The sequence below is a fragment of the Eretmochelys imbricata genome, chromosome 4 (genome assembly GCF_965152235.1).
Source record: "Eretmochelys imbricata isolate rEreImb1 chromosome 4, rEreImb1.hap1, whole genome shotgun sequence".
Classification (NCBI taxonomy): domain Eukaryota; kingdom Metazoa; phylum Chordata; order Testudines; family Cheloniidae; genus Eretmochelys; species Eretmochelys imbricata.
Window position 1 is genome coordinate 43660423 of NC_135575.1, and position 12184 is coordinate 43672606.

General features: G+C 42.5%; 1 protein-coding gene across 2 annotated transcripts in view; it reads left to right on the forward strand.

Annotated features, from left to right (window-relative positions):
* Positions 1–324: 324 nt before the first annotated feature.
* Positions 325–12184, forward strand: part of BLTP1 (bridge-like lipid transfer protein family member 1) — a 244078-nt gene continuing 232218 nt past the window's right edge. For both annotated transcript variants that reach the window (XM_077815193.1, XM_077815194.1), the window contains exons 1-2: positions 325–388; positions 2422–2488. The gene's annotated coding sequence lies outside the window, so the exon portion shown is untranslated. The remainder of the gene's footprint in view (positions 389–2421; positions 2489–12184) is intronic.

Below are 12184 nucleotides of genomic sequence, written 5' to 3' on the forward strand. Positions count from 1 at the left end.
GGGGGCGGGACTGCCTCTGCGGGAATATTGACTAGTCATGAGGTCACGTTAATTATTCATAAGATAAATCCTTTGAACTGCGAAGGCATCCTCGCGCGCGCGCACGAGCCCCTACCAACCCACTCCCTCCTGACTGCAACCCTGCGTAGGAGGAGCCCCCGCAGGGCCTCGTTTTGCCATTGGCCCCGGAGGGATCCTTCCACCCGCCTCCTGTCGGATGCAGCGCGTGGTCGTTGGCTACCCGGCCCGGTTGTGCCCGGCGATTGGTGGGCGGCGCTGAGGGAGGGCTGGCTGGGGCGTGCTGGCAAACCCATCCGGTGTGTGCGGCTGCCGCCGGGGCTGTAGTAAGAAGCGGGGAGGGGTGCGGATGTAAACACCGGACAATGGCGTAAGCGATGGGGCGCCGGGCCGGGCTGGGGGGCGCCGGGCGGGGGTGGGGCACCCTGTCCCGCCCCGCCCCTGTGTGCGCCTCGCGGGGCGGCTGGCGCTGGGGGCCGTGTGAGGGGCGGGCTGCGGGCCGCCCGGGGGAGCGCTGGCGGCCGGGGTCTGCGGGGGCGGGCTGACCGCTGAGTGGGGGACGGGCGGGGCCGCTGGGGGTACGGCATGGGGAGTCTCCTGGCCGTGCCCCGGCTGTGGAATGGGGCGAGCGAGACTTGCCTCAGGCGGTGCCTGAACTGGTGTCCGAGCAGCCCCGTGAAAGCGGCTGGACAGCTAGGGGAAGGTTTTTTTATTTCTCAGTTACTCCCTTTTTTCTGGTAATTTTTGTTGCTCCCATTTTGGCTCTCCTGAAAATTGGGGCCGTCCCCTCACCTCCTCCCTCAGGTAGCCTGTGTGTTGCTCCTTCACTGAAGTGAAACTAACATTAGGCTGGTCAGTTTCACTCAGTGGGCACAGGCAGCCCCACACCTGGCCTGTGCTGGGCAGAAAATGAAACGGACCGGCCTTACAACAGGGTTAGTCCTATGCTGTTGCTCCCCCACTTGGAGCCCAGGTATACGGTGCACAGATACACTCCCTTTACAAGAAGTTTCAAAGAAGGTGGTATAAATTTATCATAAAAGTTGGCTGTAATCTTAGCTTCATGAGTCAATACTTCTGATGTCAATAATTCATGGTAATAAAAACAAGATGCCATAAAACTGGATTGGAACGAAAGTGTGCAGCTAATGAGATGTGTTCTCGTTGGTATAGCTGGTGAAGCAGTGGGTGTAGGAACAGAACAACAGCACCAATAAGATCCTTCCTTATAAGTTTGTCAAAATGCATGGTTATGTGGGAATCCCATGCTGCATCTGTGCTAGCCGTAACATCACATTTTATTGCACTTGTCAGCTAGCTGTGCTATCAAACCTATACAACCAAGTCATAGTAAAAACAATGTAGGTCTACTAATTGTGAATTGAAATAGATGTAACCTGCTAAGTAACTGATTTTATTTATATATCTATCCATATATATCAGTTACTACCGGAACACTTCCTAATACTAATTAGGATGACAGACAAACTGACTCCTAAAAGAATATCTGTACTATCTGAAATTAGTAAGATCATTGCCTTCTTTTTGGGAGATAAAAGATTTTAGGGCTATGTGCCCCTTTGAGTTGTAAAGGTAAAAAGACAAAAAATCCAAAATGTGGAATGGAGAGCTCCTGCTCTGTGACATGCCCCGCTGTGTGAGTACTGTACAGTATCAGGGTTTCATGAATATTTGGGGATAGAGGTGGGAGTGGCCTTTTTCAGTGGCATATTCCTCTTCGTATCCTGCAGTAGTTCAAATAGAACAAACTCTCACAAAGTCTCCTCAGTAGAGCTTCTTGCATAACAAAGGAAGGAGGTTCAGCGTAGCTCCTGTAGGATCACTATGCTCCAGGGTGTTTGTAGGCCAACATCCCCTGCTTCTTCTTCAGCTCTCAGTAACCTCCTCCTGTGGGACATACTAATTGGAAATTCTGTGAGAGGAAGTTTGTGGAGTTTCCTGGGCTCTTTGTCCCATACCTGCGTATGTCTTCACAGAAGAAAAATTCAGTGATATGTTTGAAACAAATTGTTTTCAAGTGAGAGTATGAATTACATGAAATCATACAAGTTTAAGGACCTCCAATTTGTTTGGTCTGTACAGAAAGATTTACTTTTGGGGATGATCTTTGTCAACTATAACTATCAGTATCTCTGATCCTTTGCTTAATGATTGACATATACTAGTTGCCTTAAAAAAAACCCCAAACCCCATAATTTTTTAATTTGTCTAAGAACATATTGAAATAGTTCTATTTCATACTAAAGAATGTTTTTAATAATGTTATGAATGTAACTTGTTTTACACTGTACTGGAAGCATATCTTGAAAGACTAATTATTCAGTATCTTAACATGGAAAGAGTAATCATAGTCCATATCTGAACTTTTGTTTCCCATTTTAGTAATGCCTCAGTTGTTAAAAGAAGTAGGCCCAGGATTCCAATCATAAAACTATTTTTGGACTGAACAGTGAGTAATCACTTATAGCCCATAACTTATATTATAGATATAAAGGTTTGTTGTGTATTTGTGCTTCTTGGCAAGCACAACCTAAGGTTTGTGGCATGACCTCTGTGTTCTGTAGCACTCAAATATAGTAGATTACAGAGAAATTTAAAAACTGAAGTTTTTAATGAAGTATGAAAATCAGGAAGTTATGATAGATCCCCTCTGATATTTAATTTGATATTAAATTCTGTTTTTTACTTTGTCCATTAACTTTTAATTTTCATTGTGCTTCACAGTTTTGTGTTTAAAATGTGTAACTGTATTACAGAAGTTGTCAGGATGGAAGCTGAAGGTTTGGACAGTTGGGCAGGGGAGAACTAGAGCTCTTGTCTCCTGGTAATAATGTGGAGAGGCAGTACTGGTTGTGCTAAGCATGTTAACAAGATGTTCAAATTATCATTGGTAAAATACTTAAATTTTAAGGAACTAATCCTGCACTCAGCTCCATATGGACATGAAGGATCAGGGCTTAAATTTGCATAATTAGGCCTTGATGCTGCAAATACTAATTCATGTGCTTAATTTTACCCCCAGTCAGTGGTGTTATTGACGTTAATAGAAGTGTATGAAGTTAGGTATGGACATAAGTCTTTGCAAGATCAGGGCCTAAGATTTCTAAATTGTTCATCTGTGTGGGGCATTGAAGCATTTCACTTCTCTCGGGTATATTTAGGATGACTGCAGACTTGGGTAGACATTTTATATGTCTAAGTTTCATTCACTTGTGGAAGGTGCCCTTTGCAGACTTAAGGGCTAGATACTTAACAGCTTTCTTTTTAAGAGCTTGGCTTTTGTGCCGTTATTCTGTAGCAGAATTCACAGAAGCATGGAGTATGCAGAGCCCTGGTTATGAATAGTGGCTGCATTCTTTTTGCATGGGGTTTGGATAGAAGTTTTAGAACTTTGAAATGTTTTCCTCTGAGGTAAAGAACAGTATTGCCAAACCAGCCATTCATAAAATCATGAAAGAGTCAAAAAAGAATCATGAGTTTTTTGAAAGGGGCAGTGTCTTTTTATTTGCCTTTTTATGTTTTAAGCCTTTAGGGTTTTTGTTTTTAGCTCTTTGCTGAAATCCCAAGAGTTGGAAACTTAAACTGTTTCTTTTTTAAATGAAAGCTAAGACTTTCCAGTAATCATAATTAAGGCTGCATGTCTGTTACGGAGGTCACGGATTCTGTGACTTTCCGTGACTTTTGCAGTGGCCAGTGCGGCAGGTTCTTGGACCAGCTGCACCGGCCACTGCTAGGGCAGTCTTGGGCCACCATGTCCCTTCCCAGCAGCAGCAGTCATTTGGGTGTGGGAGGGGGCTCAGGGCTGGGGCAGGGGGTTGGAATGTGGGGCGGTGCTTACTTCGGGGGGGCTCTCCAGAAGTGGCCAGCATGTCCCTATAGCTACTAGGCAGAGAGACCAGGGGGCTCTGCGCGTTGCCCCGCCTGCAGGCACTGTCCCTGCAGCTCCCATTGGGTGCGGTTCCTGGCCAATGGAAGCTGCAAAGCCGGTGTTTGTGGTGGGAGCTGGCACTCATGGTGGGGGCAGTGCTCAGAGCCCCCCTGGCCTTCCCTCCCCCTAGCAGCTACAGGGACATGCTGGACGCTTCCCGGGAGCTGTGCGGAGCCGGGTGGGGAGCCTGCCAGCCCTTTCAATCCTCTTTCTCCTCCCCCCAGCACCAGTGGTGGTCCTGGGCTGCTCGGTTCCACATGCTGGCCCCCCCAGCACCAGCGGGGTCCTGGGCCATACAACCCCCCCCAGCACCTGTGGCACCCTCCCCCGCTGCCCCTGCACCTCTGTTCCCCCGACCCACTCCCCCAGCATCTGCGGCCCCTCGACCCAAGTTTTAGTTAGGATTATGTAGTCATGGACAGGTCACAGGCCTAGAATTTTTGTTTACTGTCCATAACCGGTCCATGGCTTTTACTAAAAGTACCTGTGATTAAAATGTAGCCTTAATCATAATTCCAGGAGCTGAGGCTTTAAGAAAAACAGATATTGTGAGACTTGTGATAGAATTATGAGAATTAGTAACATTGGATCCTATCTAGTGACAAGAAGAGAGAATGCTATTAGATTGAGAATGCTAAGGAATAAGAGTTCTTTAAAAGAGAGCTCGTTTGCTATGGGATCTGGTTTTGGAGAATCTTTCAAGTACTTGAAAACAACATATAGATTATTTTTAGAGGATTTTATAAAAATCTGCTGTAAATAGATGTTCTTATTTAATTTTTTTAAAAATATAACATTTTTGGCATGTTGGCCAAGCAGCATTGTGCTAGTTTGAAAACATTACAGTGAAACTGATGAGTCTAGTTTCATTATCCAAACTGAGTGAAATGTAGAAAGTAAGCAATTTAAACAGCTAAAAGTAAGCTAGATTTTTTTAAAAAATAATTTGTTCTCTATGTATTAAGTTGGTTCTAGTAACGAAATTCCGAACTATATATATATATAGTTTTCTATGTTGATGGATTCCATTTTTCAACAGTGAAAATAGTTTAGCCTTTTCCCTAAAAGAGCTATTTGAGACATTGCCAAAACAATGTATTGTTTCCTCTTCTGTCTCTGTAACAACTCAACAAACACATCCTTTCCTCAGTTCAGAGTTGTGTTGATACTGTAAGTGATGCAAAAAGAAAGTAAACAAATATGTAAAATGCCAAGTACTATTAAGAAACTTGGAAAGTAATTGGTAAACTTCCCTCACAATGCAGTTTTCTGTGAAGGAAGAACTTACTGGAAGAATATTTGTCATGTAATGTTGTTGGTAGGTTTTACACAGAGAACTTGAATCCTGCTTTTTAAAGCGGTGCGTTTGTGCTATGTAAATAGAACTCTAAATGAGCTAGAGGTTCAGCTTTAAAAGGGTTAATGCACATCAACCAATATGTAATTTACTGCCTTTCTGCAGCAACAGACATGATTAGCTATTATTAATTCATGATGTTATAGTGTTCTATATATGTTGCAGGACAGATTGCAGTGAAATTTTTCTTCCTTATTCAGATCTTAAAACACAAACTAAATGTGTTTTATCTTTAAGTGTAGCCTTAACAAGAAATAAGAAAAATCATGTTTAAGAGCCACAACTAATGAACAATGTGTTTTGTATTCTGTTTGACATATTGTTTTCTCTTGTCTGTGTTACACGCGTCTTTCACCAATGTGTAGTCTACATACCCATGTAGCCCCCGTAGCATGGGTATAAATAGCAATATATATGGTGAGGCACAGCTTAGGAGAGTAAAGACGTGCCTGAAGGGTGCAGGCAGGTATGCATGCAAGTACATCCCTATGTGGCTCTCTACTCACCATGGCTGTGCCTTCCTGGCTATGCTGCCATTTTTAGCAGCGAACTGTGCTGCTGCTGGAACCTTTCCGTGCTAAAGGAAAAAACTCTGGCTTCAGAGAAAGGCTCTTCCAACTTCCTGCTGCTGCAGCCCTTACCCCACCATAGGGAAAGAATGCGGCAGCAGAGAGAGCCTCTGGCTGAGCCTTTCCCTGCTGTCTACCCTCTGAAAGAGCCTTTCATGGGCATGTGTATCTACATACCATAGTGTGGATGCAGTGCACTTTTTACTGCAGTGTGTACCTACACATAGACTGCACACTGCCATTTGGTGTATAATGTAGAAGTCGCCTCAGATGGTAGAACCTGACAAGCAGTTCCCATTGGAGTGCTCTTGCATACTCCCTTTGCCCCTCCCATCATCGTTCCCTGAATATTCCAAGGCAAGGCTATAAAAGGGGGTGCAGTGCTTTGGCTCCCTCAGTTCCATCCCACTGGCACTCAGTCATGGGTTATAATTAAGGTTGTGAGGAAGAGGGGAAGGAGAGTGGGAATATGCAGAGGCCACTTGAAGGAGAAACAGAGGTACTTGTCAACAGAGTTCTTTATGACAGACTCTACGTTTCCATTCCATGTCCACCTTCCCCTTTTCCTAGGAGCCTTAATTATAGCTCATAGCTGAGGAGGTGGTGGGAAGGAACTGAGGTGGTCAGAGCACTTTGCCCTAGAACACTTCAGAACAGAGAGGGGAGAGGTAAAGGGGGTACGAGGGTGCTCCAGTGGGCACTAATTGTCATGTTTCACCATCTGAGCTGCACATATCTGGTGCATCCCAGGAGTGTACATATGCAGAGTCCATCTCTAAGAACTCCAGTAACCTCCATTTACCCGTATCACAGTGCAGCCGGGGAAGCTCACAATTTACACGTCTAGATGGAGCTCATTGGGGGCAGAGGCCAGATCTTTCCTTTTTTCAGTAATGTGTTGATGCTAGATACATTTTAGAGACTAATAAATAATTTGTGACCGCAGGAGGCTTCTGATAGCAGAGTTGCACCTTTCACTGGAGATGTGGCGGTATTATGGATAATTTGTCTTTTTCGCTCTCCCACGTGCTTAATCTTGTAGTAGAAATATTGGAGACTGGGTGAAAGGAAGAGGTAGAATGAATAGAAACCTAAAATTGCCTCTCCTCCCCCTCCCCCCCCCCCGCCCTTTCTGTTTTCCTTAAGAAGCTTGTGCTGGTTTTGACACCCTATGGTAAAGGGAGCCATATCCTGAAATACTCATGTAAAGCATCCTTGCAGTTTATGTAAATGAAGAGACAGTACTAGATCAATCTCCCTAAATATAATCTGGTATGTTGAGTGTTGCAAAACTACAGATTGCTATGCTGCATTTTAACTTTTTCATAATTGCTGTAGGAATTGGGAGTTTGCTCTGTCAGTATAAAGTATTTAGTCAAAGGGAGGAGAGGTAACCTTGTAAGTTACTTAAAAAACAGCTACTACAGTAACAGAAGAGGTTTTTCCGTCACTGTATTAAATCCACCCCTTCAAGAGACAGAGGTTGGTTGAGGGACGTATTCTTCTGTCAACCTAGCTGCATCTAGGCCTGGTTTCAACCTAAAACTTAGGTCGACCTAACTGTTTTGCACAGGTGTGAGATTTTTTTCACAGCCTTGAGTGATGTAGATAGGTCAACCTAAGTTTTAGGTGTAGATCGGGCCTAGAACATTGACTGTGGGATGGAGGGGAGACGACTAAGGTGTTCTCTATTTCCTTTACTCCCCAAATTAAAAATGCTCTCTATTAGAATTAGAAAAGTTAATCTGTGCTCTAGCTGTCAGATTATAATGTTGTTTATTCCTACAGGGTGCTGTTAGGAATAGGAAGGTATTAAAGACGAAAAGGTAACCAAAATTAGAAGGATGGGTGAACCTTGCATTTTGTCTTCTGCTGTCTTTCCACACAAGCCAAACATCTTGATTCCGTACCTGAGAATATTAAGCAGTCATCTATATTTTCACCTTCAGTTCTAGGTCTTTATGGTAGTCTTACAATTCAGTTGTTTCTTGCTTTGCTTCAGCTGTCTGTGGCTACACTAAGCAACATTATTCCAATGACCAAGGATGCTGGAAAGCATCCTCTGTGATCATACTGCCACTATATATGCAGATGTTACAAAGCGTTCTGCAGTCTGCTCTCTTCTTCCTTTCCTCTTTCTTGAGTGAGCATTACTGCTGTGGTGCTCTGAGCTGCCAGTAATGTGATACTGAATCTGGGTCTTCAAAGGTAGCTTTTTGTGTTTTTGTGCTGCCAGTCAAGCTATTTGGTGGGTTTCTATTCTTTTGATCCTATTGGTGCAGATACAAACGCTCTCTAACTGTCACGTGGATTTATATTCATTTAGACAGAGCTGTCACTTTTGTAGTTAACAATATTAACACCTCACATCAGTTGTGTTAAAATGAGGTTTGCTTTTTGTAGTGACTAATATTTTTTTTTCACAACCGTTACTAAAGCAGCTAAGTTTAGGTAATTTAAGACAAATTCTCATCCATAAACTTCAAATTTGGAAACTGGATGAGGATGAAGTATATCTCGCCAAGATTGAGTTCTGCTAGTGCTAAAAGTGAAAAAGGAGAGCGGCTGATTAATACCAACACACTTCAGCCAGTGAAATGCATTTTTAACCAAAATAGCAAGGGTAGTATTTCTAATTGGTACCTATCATCCCCCTCTATTCTTTCTGTTTCTAGTAGGGCTATATTTTAATATGGCAATCAGCAATGATAGGGAAATCCAGAAAATTGACATAACTATAGACACTCCATTTAATAAAACAGCAACAAAACTCAATACATTAAGCATTAAAGGCTGGTATTGTGTTGTACAGCACAATGCAGACAAGCTTCCAGTTCAGTTCAGAAGGACATGCTGCACTCTAATTTCAAATTTATAATCTGAAGAAGCAGTTTTAACCTTTCAAATCCATCAGTTGGTGATTGATTTAACATGCCTAATAGACCATGTGGATTTCTTACAGAGAAAACAGTCATGCTTTGTGGAAGATGCCTGAGTGCAAATTTCATCAGAAAAACCATAAATGGCCTGAAAGTGGTGTGCAGAAAAGGGTTTTCTTCTGATCCCTGCTCCCCCATATGCGTACCATGTTTTGTTTCTCTTTTGGCAGAGAAAAATGTAATTGCCAGAAATTCAAATTCTTATGAGTTGAGAACCCGGAACTATTACATTTGCAGAGTTGATAGACTCTGTATCAGTTTGGGCACTGAAATGTAGAAATACAATTTGATGTCCAGAATAACCACACTGGAATCTTTTTTTGTTAAGCTTCAACTAAAATGGTTCAGCCGTTTCCAAGAACGATATTAAGGAAAAATGCTCGCCCCACACCTCCATGCAAAATTTTTTAATAGTTTTGTTGAGACCTTTTGTACCTCCATATTTTGGAACAGGGGCTTGGGATGGGGTTGGAGGGGCCACCCCAACATCAGGAATATGCCTCTTGCAATTCCTGTTAAAATCCAGCCAAATCTGGCCAGATTACAAGCCTCTGAATGTGGCAGTTTGCACATGCTCGATATAGGTTGTTAGAATCTGGCAGCTACATTCTCTGAAGATTCGATCTGTATGGAGTATGCTCCATAGCCACACAGTTCCTTCCTATGTGCTGACCAGACTGTGCATGTACCACTGAGAGATCTCTGTCTCGGGGCTGAGCAGAACTTTTCCTGCTGTTGTCCTTCCTGGTAGTTGGGTCTACTGTGTTGCCAGGCATCAGAACTGAGAGCAATGAGATTCTCTTGTGCTCTTGATGCTCTGCCTGCTGGACTGCAAACAGGAAGCAGCTTGACTCAAATGTTGAAGGGTGAGGAAATGAGGGAGGCAAGGAAAGGAGCTGGGGATGGGGGTGGATAAGTATAGAGGGGAATAGAAACAAGGGTAGAAAGGTGTAGAACCACTAAATCACACTCTCTTCCAGAACCTCAGATTGAACCTAGGATTCCAGTGTGTCAGCATTCCTCTGCGTCAGCAAATTTCCCATGGGTTTCACAGCTAAATGTGTGTCATCACCCTGTAGTGGCTGATCCATAAAGAATATAAAAGCCTGCTAATGCTACAAGTTACTTTAGTTAGCTTAACTGGTAGAGACTTATGTTGTGATCTAAAGATTTCAACCCTGCTGATGACTCATGTGGCTGTCAATATTGGTTGTGTATCATGGAAATTCTGTTTTTGTTTTTTTAAAATTTAGGAAACGATTACAATGTTACAACTGCAGAGTCAGGAAATGCCAGAATTAAGGTTGCCTGTGTAACTTTAATTCAGCCTCTTGTGCATATGCATTATGATGCAGCCTGTAGTTACATGATCAGATACTTTGTTTTCTGAGGAACCCCTGCCTTATTCACTGTAGGTGGTGGACCTGCTGTGTGAATGAATTTGGGGTTGGTTCTCTTGGATCTCTGCCTTTTATGTTGGAGATGTTCGAACCTGTGTAGTGAATGATGCAGGGAACAATAGGAAGAGAATGAACGGGCTCATGGCTGAGGTAGCTGAATGCTGTAATGGAGAACTGAATTCTATTCCTGCCTCTGCACAGAGTGGTACTGGGCAAGTCATATAAACCATACATTTTCACAGTTGGACACTGACGGTGTATTCTTCATTGTCTATATGCCCAGTGTGAGACACCTAGAGCAAACTCAGAGAGGTGTTGTATGTTGCCAGTTGCAACTGAAATCATTTTGGGCTGTGCTCTGAACATATGAAGTGCTATAAACTGGTCAGAACTTTAAAAAATCAGGTCCTAGATTTCTCAGCTTGGACATCCAAAATTCATGGGCAATTTTGGACTTAACTTCACTGTGCCTCAGTTCCCCAATTTGCTAAATGGGGATAATACCACTTCACAGGGGTGTATTGAAAACTCATTAATGTTTGTGAGACACCCTGATGGTATGGCTAATATGCCATAGAAACACCGAGAAGAAAATTAATTTTGTATTCAATGTGGGCTTTGTATGGTATGAGAGCTAAGGATTACCAGGTCCAGACACACACACTGATCGTCGGAGCCTTTGGCGCATGGGACCTCAGTAACAAGCAAGTGGAATCGGTCAACGCTATGCTCAGCTGATGCGACAGCTCATGGTGTCGGACGTCATCAGGTGGTCGAGGGATATCTGCTTGGACGCATCACCGGACATCTGCAATACCAGGAGGGATGAGCTGGACTGCTAAGTGCAGTCAGGAAAGTAACAAATACTTTCCTCAGGGATTGTATTTTCTAATTCTCAATTACTGAGGGACAATCTCCACTCATTGATATATTTTGCTTTCCACAACCAAATCTCTGTAAAACTTTTCATGAGTGATGTACCTGAGTATTCAGGTTCTAATATTGAAACTGTATTGTTAAATCTATTCACCTAAATTTGGGTTATTGCTGATTATGCACTCTGTATCTTATGACTTTTAAAAACTAACTTTATATTTGTGGATAAGCTAAGTACTGTACCCAGATGTACAGACACTCTTTCCCAACCTATGTATATCATTTTTTTAACATTAGCTTTAATAAAATAAGGGTGGAGCCATGTACTGATTTAGGATTTTAAAGAAAGTAACTGCCCATTCAAGAAGCATCATTAATCTTGTGCAACAAATGAAAAAATAGTATAAAATCATGTAATTAAAGGCCATATCTCAATGCATACACACAAGGGGGCTGAATTAAGGTTGCACAGGCAATCTTACTTCTGGAATTCCTTAACATTTGACTTAGAAGAATGCAAAGGTTACAAACTTAGGGATGAAGGTTATAATGTAATATATGTTTGAAGTGTACCTCATACTCATGTACCCTCCACCCCCAGAATCTAACCAGGAAATAATGAGTTTTGAAATTAAGTTGCCATGAGAGACCACAGTGCTCCCTGAGCTTCTTCTGAAATGTTGATGTCATGGGGGAACTTGCATTAGTTTTAACCCTTAGGGGTTTTTTTGTTTTTGTTTTTGTTTTTGTTTTTAAATACTGCGAAGCACATATGTGTAAGGGAATACTTTGTACGTTGCAACTGACATATACTTTCTGCAGATGGCTGGAAAATAAAGCCATTTGCTATATTAAAGAATAGCTGAAAAATAAGATGTTCTTTCTGCTTCATTGACTGTCTCTGGATTGAGCTCTATATGAATTTTGTTAAGTGATCTTTGTGCCCCTTTATTGCATGAGCATGAAATATTGTTTGTAAGATACTGTACTTAATCTTTTACAACAGGTTTCCCTTATGTACACTACATAATATACCTTTTCTTTCAGAGGTGTTGCAAGAGTAGGTAAATAAAAAC